This window comes from Trichosurus vulpecula, chromosome 9 (assembly GCF_011100635.1).
Source record: "Trichosurus vulpecula isolate mTriVul1 chromosome 9, mTriVul1.pri, whole genome shotgun sequence".
In the NCBI taxonomy this organism is placed as follows: domain Eukaryota; kingdom Metazoa; phylum Chordata; class Mammalia; order Diprotodontia; family Phalangeridae; genus Trichosurus; species Trichosurus vulpecula.
This window is the reverse complement of record NC_050581.1, coordinates 108366607-108380806: the sequence shown is the minus strand read 5'-3', so window position 1 is coordinate 108380806 and position 14200 is coordinate 108366607. Positions and strand designations below refer to the sequence as shown.

The following is a 14200-nucleotide window of genomic DNA, read 5'->3' as shown; positions in this document are numbered from 1 at the left end:
TTCCTTAGGAGTGAACAAAGGACCAGAAACATCTGTTTCTGTCTCTGTCTCAATCTTTGTTTCTGTCTCTCTCTCTCTCTCTCTCTCTCTCTCTCTCTCTCTCTCTCTCTCTCTCTTTTTGACTGGAACCGGAAGGCATTTACTCCTTATCAAAACAGAACTCAACTGAGTCAGATCAGGCCTTCCCTCTGTGTCAGGCAGACCCTTGGCCAGGGGTCCTCCAATGCCCCCAAGATGCATTGTACTGTTGGTAATGGAGGCAGAAACATTCTATTGATTAGTTTTCTTTGGAGGAGAAATAGCTTTAACTGTAACAGACACAAAAGGGCAGAAGGTCTCAGTACTGAGATGGCGAGAGTGCTTTTGACACCTTCCCCCACACAAAATGATACCCAGAGGCCTTGTGGCTCCAGACAAGTACAATTACGTGTGTGAACCAACAACATGTCCTAGCCTCTGAAGCCATAGTTACATGCAAGAAATCCCAGGAATGTCAATGTCAAGTACAAATTAGATGTTCAGTGTTTTCTTGGCTGCAAAGATGATGTCCTTGACTTGGGGGATGCAGTTCTCTTCCAGAATCTTTGCATAAGGCATAGGAACATCAGCCCCTGTGACTCGGACAGCAGGGGCATCGAAGAAGTTAAACGCGGGGCCTTCCATGATCCTCACACAGATCTCAGTCCCCACCCCAAACTGGGGCCAGCCTCCTTCAACAGTCACGAGGTGATTGGTCTTCATCACGCTGAGCTCAATGGTCTCAATGTCCATTGGTCTAATGGTATGCAGGTTGATCACCTCACATTCCACCCCCTCTTTAGACAGTATGGTGGCTGTTTCCAAACAATGGCCAACTGATCGTGAGTGGGAAACCAAGGTGATGTGGGTTCCTTCCCTTTTGACTTTAGCTTTTCCAATAGGAATCAGAAAATCTTTTGACTGAGCTTCCTCAGAAAATTCAAAAGGAACTCCATACATCTGCTTGTTTTCTAGCACCACAACTGGATTATCATCCCAGATTGCTGATTTCATAAATCCTTTTGAATCATCTGAATTCCAAGGACTGACCACTTTTAATCCAGGACAGTGCCCATACCAAGCTGCAAAACACTATGAATGCTGGGCAGCCACACCAGCAGAAGCACCATTAGGTCCCTTGAAGACAATGGGCACAGGCTGAAGCCCACCTGACATATAGTAGGTCTTGGCAGCTGAGTTTATAACCTAGTTGATTGCTTGCATAGATAAATTGAAGGTCATGAATTCACAAATAGGCCTCAATCCAGCCATAGCTGGCTCTACAGCGATAGCTGCAAAGCCCATCTCAGATATCTCGGTGTCAATTATTCTCTTGTCTCCGTGCTTCTTCCACAGGCCTCTGCTGACCTTGTAGGCGCCATCATTCTGAGCTACTTCTTCTCTGAGCAAAAAGACCTTCTCATCCGGCTCCAATTCTTCATCCATCGCCTGATTCAGAGCATCTCGAACTGTCACCTGCAGCGCCCGCCAGTGCCAAACGGTGGAAGCACCTCCGCAGCAGCCGGGACACCTGCTGGTCACAGCTGGTGACCCCGCTTCACACTAGCCCCGCCGCCATCTATCCCATGTCCTCTACCGGGGACAGAGGATCGGTCTAATAACAACAGCGAGCCATAGCGAGGCGACTGGTAGGCCCCGCCCCTGCCCTCGGCCCTCCAATTGGAGGACGTAGAGTGCCTCTCTCTGTCTTTATGCACCTGTTTTCTTCTGTTTCTTCTCCTCCTTCTTTTCCTTCTCCTCTTCTTCCTCCTCTTCCTCCTCCTTGCATTGTTAATTGAGTGGGACTTTTTCACTGTTTTCTCTTTTGGAGCACTTAGGTAATCAAGTGCCTTTGATGAATAGGACCTTTGTTTCTTTGATTAAATTGGGAATCTTTGATGGCCTGCTTACATCAAGGGAAAGCCTAGTTCACATAGGTTTGAAGCCCACAGTTGTGCCTGAAGAAGTGACACATGGTTTGAGTTGCATGGTTGTGATGCCCTTTGACCCTAAGGAGACTTTATAAACTCAGAGGTCAGTGTTTTGCTTGGGGCTCTCACTCACTGGAAGAATGTTGTGTAATTTGACTAGAGGAGTCTCTGAGCAGTCATTGTTAAGAGCCCCCTGACTTGAAAAAAAACAGATGTTGGTGCTTCTCTGGTGACTATGCATTGTTCTTTGGTCTGTTTATGTTGTTTCTGTTTGTATTTGCCCTGAAGTTCAGGAAGCTGATCTTTTCCCCCTGAACTAAGTGAATGATATATGTTTATTTGATGAAAGTGAGAGTGTTAACCCCTTAAGGTTGCTTTCCTTAGAAAAGCAGATCAACCTGTGCTGGAAGCTCTTGTTGCTGGTATTGTTCAGTCTTTCACCTCAGCAGCAGCTGCTAGCCACATTTTTATTACCCTCTTCCTCCCCCTCCTCCTCCTTTTCTTCTTCCTTCTCCTCATCCTCCTCATTCTCCCCAACTTCTCTCTTTGATCCCCTTTCATTCTTTTACAGCAAAACTGTTTCTTTATTTTGTAGAGTTTCCTTTCACTGTCTAGATAAATGCAAGAATATTGGCCCTCAACAGATTTAGGTTGTGCCAGCATCAGAAAGTCATGACAGAGGTAGGTGTTCTCTTTAAAAGAACGCCTAGCTTTATGGTTCATTAATCCAATCAATTTATGCACTTCCTCTACCATTTCAGGTCACAACCTATCAATACATTTTCACTAACTCTTGTCTATGTCCTCCAATAAATCTTTCACAGAAAGTCCACCCAGTATCCTGAGGACCATTCTCTTGGTTTCTTGATTTGGTCTGGTAGTGATGGAACAGACAGACTGACCAGCAGTTGCTCCAAATTTTTGTTACATAACTCATTTTTCCTTTTTTGTCTCATATCCCTCAGATCCTAACTCTTACTATAATTCTCTTTTATAATTCTTCATTGTTAATGTTTCAGCCTACTTTTGCCTACTATGCACTTTTCCATTGCCCTTTGGGTGACCTACCAGTTACATTTTTGGACACTGTGGTATTCCATGCCTTATGTCTATATTTCATCTCTGGAATAATATTGATGTGGAAGCTGTATGCAGAGAATTTATTCACTGTCTTCCTTTATTCTCACCTCAATAATAAATGCCTAATGGAAAATAGGCAATGAGCCATGAAGAAATTGAATTCCCACCCTCCCGTTTTGATTCAGGTTAATTTTGTGGGCACTGCAGGTAGAAGAACTCTGAACCTTTTTGGTTAATGTCTAATATGAGGAGACAAGTTTTAGACAGTTTCACATGGTAGATTTTAGGGGCTAAGGTCAAAGCAACTTGTGAATTCTGAAAAAAATATTGAAGCTTAAGGGTTTTGCAATTTTCTGAGGCTATTTGAAAGAATACTTATTCCCAGATGCAATTATAAGTTATTAAGAGGATGTTTCAAAAGCAAGACTGTGGGCAGTTGTTTTTTTTTTTTTTAACTTGGGTATTCTGAATAGATTCATACCAAACAAGCCAAACACCATTCCCATTAATGGATACTTTCTGAAATAAATTATTACAGTTTGCTTTGCTTTCAACCTCATCACAGAAAAGAATGTGAAGCTGGTAGCCAAAAAATTCCAAATAAAGTTAAACCCAATTAGCTTGACATATAAAAATTGGAGGAAATCACTATATTCAAATATTTGAAAAGATGTTGCCTCGAAAAGTGACTAGCCCTATTATACATAATTCCAGGGGGACATAACTATAAATAGTGAATGGAAGTTATAGAAACAGATGTTTCATCCATTAGAAAGAAGACATATCTACCAATTAGAACTCTAAAAATACATGAAATTTTTTTGCTTCTTTTAACATGAGTTCTCCATCTCTCTAAGTATATAAGCCAGCTATGGACATTCAACTGTTAGGATGTCATAGAAGAGATTCTGCCCTGAGTTAGATGCTTGAAATAAATATCTACAATCACTAAATCTTGACACCCATTCACAGAGTTGTAGTACACCTGAGGAGGTTACCCTCTAAACCCATGCCTGACCAAACATCTCCTCTGTACTATAAATATAGTGAAAGACAAATTTCTTGTTACCATATCATGTGCATTGAAGTTCTTAAATACATTACTAGGGCTGAAGATGGTGATTTATTGAACACAGTACATGTGTTAGGCATCAAATAAATCTTAGGACACAAGGGTCTGGCTCCCTTTAGGTCTGCAAGTCATTTGTTTTCAGCTTGATGGCACTGGTGGATATTCTATTCTAGGATGACCTTTTCCTACTCTCTTGGGCATTTACTCTCTCATTCTTTGAGAAAGATACCATAAATATAGTCCATCAGTTTGGCCATGGGAGGTGGAAGGGTGTGAAACAAGCAGAATATCCTCATACTTAGAGTCTTCTATTTCCTTGTAGCAACAGTAACCCAGAGAGTGCTGATTAACTGATTGATACATAGAAATGTGCTGAAAAAGTTTGAAAAAAGAGGGCTCATAGTCCTACTGCCATAACATGTTCATATTTTTAGGTTGTTACTCATTTCTGACAGCTAGACTAGTCTTGGCAATTATATAGCCTCCTTCTCTTAGATTTACTTTCTTACTGTAATGTGTAATTCCTTCAATGTGGGTACTCCTCCCAATAATATAGATAACAATGCATCCATGCCTACCTATCTACGCAACTCTTGGCCATGCCTTATTATAAATATACCACATAGATTCACTCAAGCTTTTTAAAAATTTTTTTAAAATTTATTTATTTAACATATTTAGTTTTCAGCATTGATTTTCAGAAGAGTTTAAATTACAAATTTGCTCCCCATTTCTACCCTCCCTCCCACTCCAAGATGACGTATATTCTGGTTGCCCTGTTCCCCATTCAGCCCTCCCTTCTGTCACCCCACTCCCCTCCCATCCCCTTTTCCCTTCCTTTCTTGTAGGGCAAGATAAATTTCTATGCCTGATTGCCTGTGTATCTTATTTTCTAGTTGCATACAAAAACTTTTTTTTTTGTTTTTGAACGTCCGTTTTTAAAACTTTGAGTTCCAAATTCTCTCCCCTCTTCCCTTCCCACCTACCCTCCCTAAGAAGTCAAGCAATTCAACATAGGCCACATGTGTATCAATATGTATAACCTTTCCACAATACTCATGTTGTGAAAGAATAACTATATTTTGCTCCTTCCCAACCCATCCCTTTTAATTGAATTTTCTCCCTTGACCCTGTCCCCTTTCCAAAGTGTTTGTTTTTGATTACCTCCACCCCCATCTGCCCTCCCCTCTATCATCCCCCCCTTTTATTTTACCTTTGTCCCTCTTCTTTCCTGTGGGGTAAGATACCCAATTGAGTATGTATGGTATTCCCTCCTCAGGCCAGATTTGATGAGAGCAAGATTCACTCATTCCCCCCTCACCTGCCCTCTCCCCACCTCCCACAGAACTGCTTCCTCTTGCCACCTTTATGCAAGATAGTCTACCCCATTCTATCTATCCCTATCTCTCTCTCTCAATATATTCCTGTCTCATCCCTTAATTTGATTTTATTTCTTTTAGATATCTTCCCTTCATCTTCAACTCACCCTGTGTCTGCTCTCCCTCCCTCCCTCCCTCTCTCTCTCTCTCTCTCTCTCTAAATATATCTATATATCTATATATATATAAACACATATATATACATACATGCACATTCACTTATATATATATACATAAACATATATATATGCATATTCTTTCAGCTACTATGATACTGAGGTCTCATGAATCATACACATCATCTTTCTATGTAGGAATGTAAACAAAACAGTTCAACTTTAGTAAGTCCCTTATGATTTCTCTTTCTTGTTTACCTTTTCATGCTTCTCTTGATTCTTGTGTTTGAAAGTCAAATTTTCTATTCAGCTCTGGTCTTTTCACTGAGAAAGCTTGAAAGTCCTCTATTTTATTGAAAATCCATATTTTGCCTTGGAGCATGATACTCAGTTTTGCTGGGTAGGTTATTCTAGGTTTTAATCTTAGCTCCATTGACCTCCAGAATATCGTATTCCAAGCCCTTTGATCTCTTAATGTAGAAGCTGCCAGATCTTTGATTATACTGATTGTGTTTCCACAATACTCAAATTGTTTCTTTCTGGCTGCTTGCAGTATTTTCTCCTTGATCTGGGAGCTCTGGAATTTGGCGACAATATTCCTAGGAGATTTTTTTTGGGGATCTATTTGAGGAGGCAATCGATGGATTCTTTCAATTTCTATTTTGCCCTGTGGCTCTAGAATATCAGGGCAGTTCTGCTTGATAATTTCTTGAAAGATGATATCTAGGCTCTTTTTTTGATCATGTTTTTCCGGTAGTCCAATAATTTTTAAATAATCTCTTCTGGATCTATTTTCCAGGTCAGTGGTTTTTCCAAGGAGATATTTCATATTGTCTTCCATTTTTTCATTCCTTTGGTTCTGTTTTATAATATCTTGATTTGTCATCAAGTCACTAGCTTCCACTTGCTCCAATCTCATTTTTAAGGTAGTATTTTCTTCAGTGGTCTTTTGGACCTCCTTTTCCTTTTGGCTAATTCTGCCTTTCAAGACATTCTTCTCCTCATTGGCTTTTTGGAGCTCTTTTGCCATTTCAGTTAGTCTATTTTTAAGGTGTTGTTTTCTTCAGTGTACTTTTCAGTATTTTTGGGGGTCTCCTTTCTCAGTCATTGACTTGTTTTTCATGGTTTTCTCGCATCCTCATTTCTCTTCCCAGTTTTTCCTCTACTTCTCTAACTTGCTTTTCCAAATCCTTTTTGAGCTCTTCCAAGGCCTGAGACCAGTTCATGTTTTTCTTGGAGGCTTTTGTTGTAGGCTCTTTGACTTTTGTGACTTCTTCTGCCTGTATGTTTTGGTCTTCTTTGTCACCAAAAAATATTCCTAAGTCTCAGACTCAATCTGGGTGCGTTTTCGCTGCCTGGCTATATTCCCAGCCAACTAACTTGACCCTTGAGTTTTTCAGCTGGGTATGACTGCTTGTAGAGTTAAGAGAACTGTGTTCCAAGCTTGGGATGCTCCAGCTCTGCCACACCAGCACTCCTCCTTCCCCAAGAACCCCCAACCCAGACTGGACTTAGATCTTCAACAGGCTGTGCACTTCTGCTGTGATCCTCCACTTGATTCCTCCCACCAGGTGGGCCTGGAGCCAGAAGCAACTGCAGCTGTAGTTCTGTAGTTGCCCCACCTCCGCTGCCCCTGGGGCAGTAGCCAAACCACGAACTACTTCCACTCCTGCAGCTTTTCCCACTAACCTTCTCTGTTGTCCTTGGTGTTTGTGGGTTGAGAAGTCTGGTAACTGCTGCAGCTCACTGATTCAGGGTGCTAGAGCACGCTCCACCCAGCTCCTGGTCTGGTTGGTCCGCACCGCCCATGCTGGGCTCTGCTGTGCTCTGCTCCACTCTCAGCTCTGTGCGGGATAGACCTTACCCAGAGATCATCCAGGTTGTCCTGGGCTACAGCCCTGCTTCCCTATGGTAATTTTTGGGTTCTGTAGTTCTAGAATTTGTTCAGAGCCATTTTTTATAGGTTTTTGGAGGGACTCAGCAGGGAGCTCACGCTAGTCCCTTCTTTCCAGCTGCCATCTTGTCTCTGCCCCTTGAAATCCCTTAAAGTGGATCTTTTCCTGTAGCATGCACATATGGCCATCTACATGGAACAGTGGACAGAGAGCAGGGCTTGGAGCCAGGAAGACACGATTTTAAATCTGGCCTCAGAGACTTACCAACTAGATGACCATGAACAGGTCAATCCTTTTTTTTTTTTTTTTGCTTCAGTTTCCTCATCTGTAAAATTGATATAATAACAGCAGCTATTCACAGGTTTCTGTGAGGATCGAACAAAATAATATTTGTAAGATGTTTAGCACAGTGCCTGGCATATAGTAGATGCTATATAAAATTATTATTAGTTGTTATCCTTCATTTTCAAACAGGACCAAAATGACATCACTATGCTAGAGTCAAGTTTTGATGTGTCTGACTGTGGCTGATCAGCCCATTTTGAGCTCAGAATTTTCTACTACAGGTTGGGCAGAAGTAGTCCACGTGAACATTTGGGGTAGATTCTCTGAGTTAGCCATCTTGTGCTTCTCTTAAGCTATTACACTTCTGCTTTGCTCATGGAGCACAGCACATTCTCTGATGTGGGCATGCCATGCTGAGTGGTCCTGTGCCACTGTCTCTCATGTCACACAATCAATTCCAAAGTTCTTAAGAGAGATCTTGAGAGTGTCTTTGTATCATATCTGACCACCATGTGAATGCTTGCCTTGTGTGAGTTCTACATAAAATAGTCTTTTTGGAAAGCATACATTTCGCATTTGAATAACATGGCTAGCCCATTGGAATTGTGCTCTCTGAAGCAGAGTTTGAATTCTTGGCATTTTAGTTTGAGAAAGGACCTCAGTGTCTGGTATCTTATCCTGCCAGGTGACCTTCATAATCTTCCCAAGACAATTCAACATACTCCCTGGCTGTATCAATGGATGAGAACAATTTCTTCCAATGATCATGAAGGTGGCTGAAACAGACATTGTGGAGAGCTTAGAGCTTAGTCAGAAAAAAAAAAGTTATCCACTGCATTCCAGGCTATCGCTAGTCACATTGGCTTACATCTTGCTGCTGGACTTTGAAGGCTCTAGAAGAGAGGATGAGGCTGACTCACTTAAATCCAATTCAGATACAAATCAAGACATTGCTCTGGGATATCACTGGTTCTCTTAAAAGTGAAGGATTAACAACAGTAATATGATAATAACTCTGAAGTACCTAATGGCATAAAAAAAATTCTTCTTGACCCTGTAATCCCTTTGAGTTTTCACCTTATGTCCCTTGTCCCTTTTACTGCCATATATTAGAAGACTTAACTATGCTCAATACCTCTGCATCTTTACCACCTACTTTGCTGTATCTTTGAATTGGTTTTCTGATCCCAATACTCTACTCAAACTGCTCTCTTCATGGTTGCCAACAACCTCTTAATTGCTAAATCCAGTGGTCTCTTTCTTTACTGTCCTAAATACACAAACACACACACACACACACATCCCTCACAAACACATGCAGAGAAAAAAAATTAAAAATGATGTCTTTTGGCTAGGAGCAAAGGAAGAAAATAAAATTTTATATAGCACTTAGTATATGGCAGGCACTGTGCTAAGTGCTTTTCAAATATTATCTCATTGTTCTAACAACCACAAAATCAACAATCATGATGATGATAATGAGGATGACAAGTATAACAGAGGGGCCATTAGGATTTTTTTTTAATTTGAGTTCACCCAAACAAGCAATTTTCAAAGAAATATATGACTAATAATTAGAGAAATGCAAATTAAAGCAACCTTCACAATATACTTCAAACTCTTCATGTTGGCAAAGTTTAATTAACATAGCTAATTAACAAAAATAAAATAATTTCTAACTCTCAAAAAATAAGCATAAGATGAGAGTGGAATTTAAAGAAATATATGCAATTATGAGTCAATAGTCCTGAAATATTATGGACTAGACCTTGTACCTTCCTTCAATTCCCTTAGGTCCTTCTGTATATTTTGTGGGACTAAATTGAGCAATAGGATGATATATAAAAAGGAGAAATGAAGGGTTAACTTCAAAAACACAGAATACCCAGAATAATATGCCAGCAAATAGTGACTTTAAATAATCCAATTTGAGAAAAGCAAACCAAAGATGCTTTAAAGGAAACGTGAAAGGTAAAATAAAACATAAGTCTTCATTGATTTACAAGGGAATCCTATCAAACTTTTAAAGAATAAATATACATAAATTTTTCCCCCAAATTGAAGAAAATACACTCTCTCTTATTTTTCTTAGTAAATAAATGTAGTCAGTCTCTCTCTCTTTCTCTCTCTGTATGTATACCTATATGTATATATACATATATGTGCTTACGCATGTGTATATACATATACTCACATATGTGCATATGCATATATGCATACATACATATGTACTTACACACACGTATATGTGATGGAAAAAGAAGTGCAGACCAACATGATTAACTGATATTGATTGAGGAAAAAATTAAAAATCCTATCAGATTACAGAAATTTACCAAAGATACCATTATGACCAATTTGGATTTATGCTAACAATGTATAGTTCAACATTAAGAAAACAATCAACATAAACAATCAGATTAAAACAAAAACATCTGAAAATGCAAGATCCTTAATAGACTTTTCTTTTAATAAAGGCTTTGCCAAAGGATAGCATTCATGTATGCTGAAAATCCTCCAAAGAATAAGCCTAGGGGAATTTTTTATTTCACATCATTAAATCATCTATCTAAAGCCCCAAAGGAGCAAAATATGCAAAGGGAATACTTTATTAGCTTTCCCAATACATACAAGACAAAAGCAATGAGGTCCACTCCACCTAATATTATTTGATTTAGCTATAGGAAAGTTAATAATAGCAATATGATGAGAGAAATGAATTAAAAGTTTCAATATAGTCAGAGTATCCCTATTTGCTAATTATATGATGGATTAGTTAGGATAATATAAAGGATCAACAAATAAACAATTTGAGGCAATACATTCAGGAAAACAGTAGTCTACAAAATAAACAGAATTTTTACCCAATAATAACAAAAAACAAAAGGCAACAATTAAAGGGAAATTCCATTCAAAATAACTGCAAAATGTAAAAAATATTTGGCAGTCAATCTACCGAAGCCCACAAATACTTGTACAAATTGAATGACTCCCCATCTCTCATAATAATGGAATAGCTATTGTCTCACCTCTACTATTTGGGGCACTATTTAGATCCTCATGTACTTTGATTATCATACTTTCCTTTGATATCCAATGTCAATTTTCCCCCCATTTGCCTATTTCCCATCTTAGGTACATTACTTTTGTTCATGGAAAAGATGTTTTTTTTTCACTTTCATATAAATAAAATTACCTGTTTTATCTTTTGTGATTACCTCTAACCCTTTTCTGGGAAAGAATTTACCAGAGGATGTCTTATTATTAGGCATCTGGATTTTTGCAACATCAAAGTGTGGTTTTATTATTTTTGTGCATATAAGTCCTTTCCCTCCATCCTTGTTCTCAGGATAATTACCTAATTTTGGTATCTAAAGGGACTTTTGGAAAATTATTTTGATAAATGGTTCAGCCAATTCATAGCTTTACAGTGTGTCTGTTTTTCCAAATCTCTCTAAAAACTTAGAAACTGTCATTTTTCTCTTCTATAATCTTTGCCACTAAAAATTATTTTAATTTTTTTGACTTTTTCTTAATGATGGAACTTTTTTATATGTCTGTTGATGGTACATTTGGGAGCAGCCTGTTCTTATCTTTGATTGTGTATATATTTGTAAATGGAACTTGTTCTCACGTATTAATATTGATTTCATATGCATCTTGGTACATCAGAGAACATTACTGCTAAGATTGTTTTTCCCATTTTTTCAAAGAAAAATGAGAAAAATATGCTTCAATTTCATTTCTTGACCAGATGTTCTCTATCCGGAGATAGATAGTATTTTACATGATAAATCCTTTGGAAATATGGTAGATTGTTACACTCATCAGACTAACTAAATTATATTTAAGCATCTTTTTATTATTATCAGTGCTGTGAAAATTGTATTCCTGGTTCTGCTCACTCCATTTTGCATTAGTTCATATGACACTTTCCAGAGTTTTCTGAAATAATCCCCTAAATAATTTATTATAACAAAACACTATTCTATCGTATTACTATAGCATAACTTGTTCAGCCAATTCCCCAATTGATTAGCACCCTTAGTTTCCAATTCTTTGCTACCACAAAAAGAACTAATATAGATATCTTTGTACATATGGGTCCTTTTCACTTTTCTTTGATCTTTTTGAGATGTTGTAATAGAGTAGTAGTATTATCACTGGAGCAGAGGGTATGTGCAGTCTTATAGCCCTTTGGGCATAGTTATAAATTGTTCTCTGTAGTGACTGGACTAATTGACAGCTCTACCAACAATAAAATTTTTCTCTTTTTCTCTCTTTTATAATTACTTGTAAAAATAGCAGGCATAGCAATCCTAATCTCAGACAAAACAAAAGCAAAGATAGATCTAAGTGAAAGAGATAAGGAAAGACACCATATCCTGCTAAAAGGCACCAGAAACAATGAAGAAATATCATAATTTAACATATACGCACCAAGTGGTATAGCATGAAAATTCTTAGAGGAGAAATTAAGGGAGTTACACGAAGAAGTAGACAGCAAAACCATACTATTGGGGGCCTCAATCTCCCCCTCTCTGAACTTGATAAATATAACCTCAAAATAAACAAGAAAGAAGTTAAGAAGGTAAATAGAATTTTTAAAAAGGCAGATATGACAGCTCTCTGGAGAAAAATGAATGGAGATAAAAAGGAATATACTTTTTTTCTCAGTGGTACATGGTACGTACTCAAGAAATTACCATGTACTAAAGCATTAAAAACCTCACAATCCAGTGCAGAAAGGTAGAAATAGTAAATGCATCCTTCTCAGATCATAACACAATAAAATTATTTGTAATAAAGGATCATAGAAAGACAAACTAAAAATTAATGGGAAACTAAATAATCTAATCCTAAAGAATGAGTGGGCCAAAAAACAAATCATAGAAAAAATTAATAACTTCATTCAAGAGAATGAAAAAAATGAGACAACATACCAAAACTTATGGGATGCAGTAAAAGCTTAGGGGAAGTTTTATATCTGTAAAGACTTACATGAATAAAATAAATAAAAAGGAGATCAATGAAATGGGCATGCAACTGAAAAAGCTAGAAAAAGAACAAATTGAAAATTCCCAATTAGATACTAATACTGAAAATCAAAGGAGAGATTAATAAAATTGAAATCAAGAAAACTATTGAACTAATAAATATACTAAGAGCTGGTTTTATGAAAAAAATCAATAAAATGGATAAAACCTTGGTCAATTTGATTTAAAAAAGAAAGAAGAAAACCAAATTACTAGTATCACAAGTGAAGAGGGTGAATTCACCTCCAATGAAGAAGACATTAAAACAACAATTAGGAATTATTTTGCCCAATTGTATGCCCATAAATTTGATAACCTTAGGGAAATGGATGAATATTTACAAACCTACAAATTACCCAGATTAACAGAGAGAAAGTAAATTACCTAAATAATTCCATCTCAAGAAAAGATATTGCACAAGTCATCAATGAGCTCCCTAGGAAAAAATCTCCAGGGCCAGATGGATTTACATGTGAATTCTATCAAACATTTAAAAAATTAACTCCAATATTTTATAGACTATTTGGGAAAATAGGTGAAGAAGGAGTCCTACCAAATTCTTTTTATGACACAAATATGGTACTAATACCTAAACTAGGAAAAGTCGAAACAGAGAAAGAAAATTATAGAGTGATTTCACTAATAAATGTTGATGCAAAAATTTAAATAAAATATTAGCAAAAAGATTGCAGCAACTCATTAGGAGAATAATACACTACAACCAGGTAGGATTTATTGCAGGAATGCAAGGCTGGTTCAATATTAGGAAAACTACCAGCATAACTGATCATATCAATAACAAAACTAGTAGAAACCATATTATTATCTCAACAGATGCAGAAAAAGCTTTTGACAAAATATAACACCAGTTCCTAATAAAAACACTAGAAAGCATAGGAATAAATGGAGTCTTACTTAAACTTATAAATAGCATCTACCTAAAACCATCAGCAAGCATTATATATAATGGGGATATGCTAGATGCCTTCCCAATAAGATCTGGGGTGAAACAAGGATGTCCATTATCACCCCTATTGTTCAATTTGGTACTACAAATGTTAGCTTTAGCATTAAGAGAAGAAAAAGAAATTGAAGAAATTAGAAAAGGCAAAGAAGAAATTAAATTATCACTTTTTTGCTGATGATATGATGATTTACTTAGAGAATCCTAGAGATTCAAGTAAAAAAAAAACTACATGAAATAATAAACAAATTTAGCAAAGTTTCAGGATATAAAGTAAACCCACATAAATTCTCGGCATTCCTATACATTACTAACAAAGCCCAATAGCAACAGATAGAAAGAGAAATTCCATTTAAATTTACTGTAGACACTTTAAAATATTTGGTACTGTAGACACTTTAAAATATTTGGGACTCTACCTACC

The 14200-nt window shown here is 37.4% G+C and overlaps 1 pseudogene; it reads right to left on the bottom strand.

The window, feature by feature from the left end:
* Positions 1–394: 394 nt before the first annotated feature.
* LOC118831739 lies at positions 395–1597 on the bottom strand (annotated as a pseudogene).
* Positions 1598–14200: the final 12603 nt, after the last annotated feature.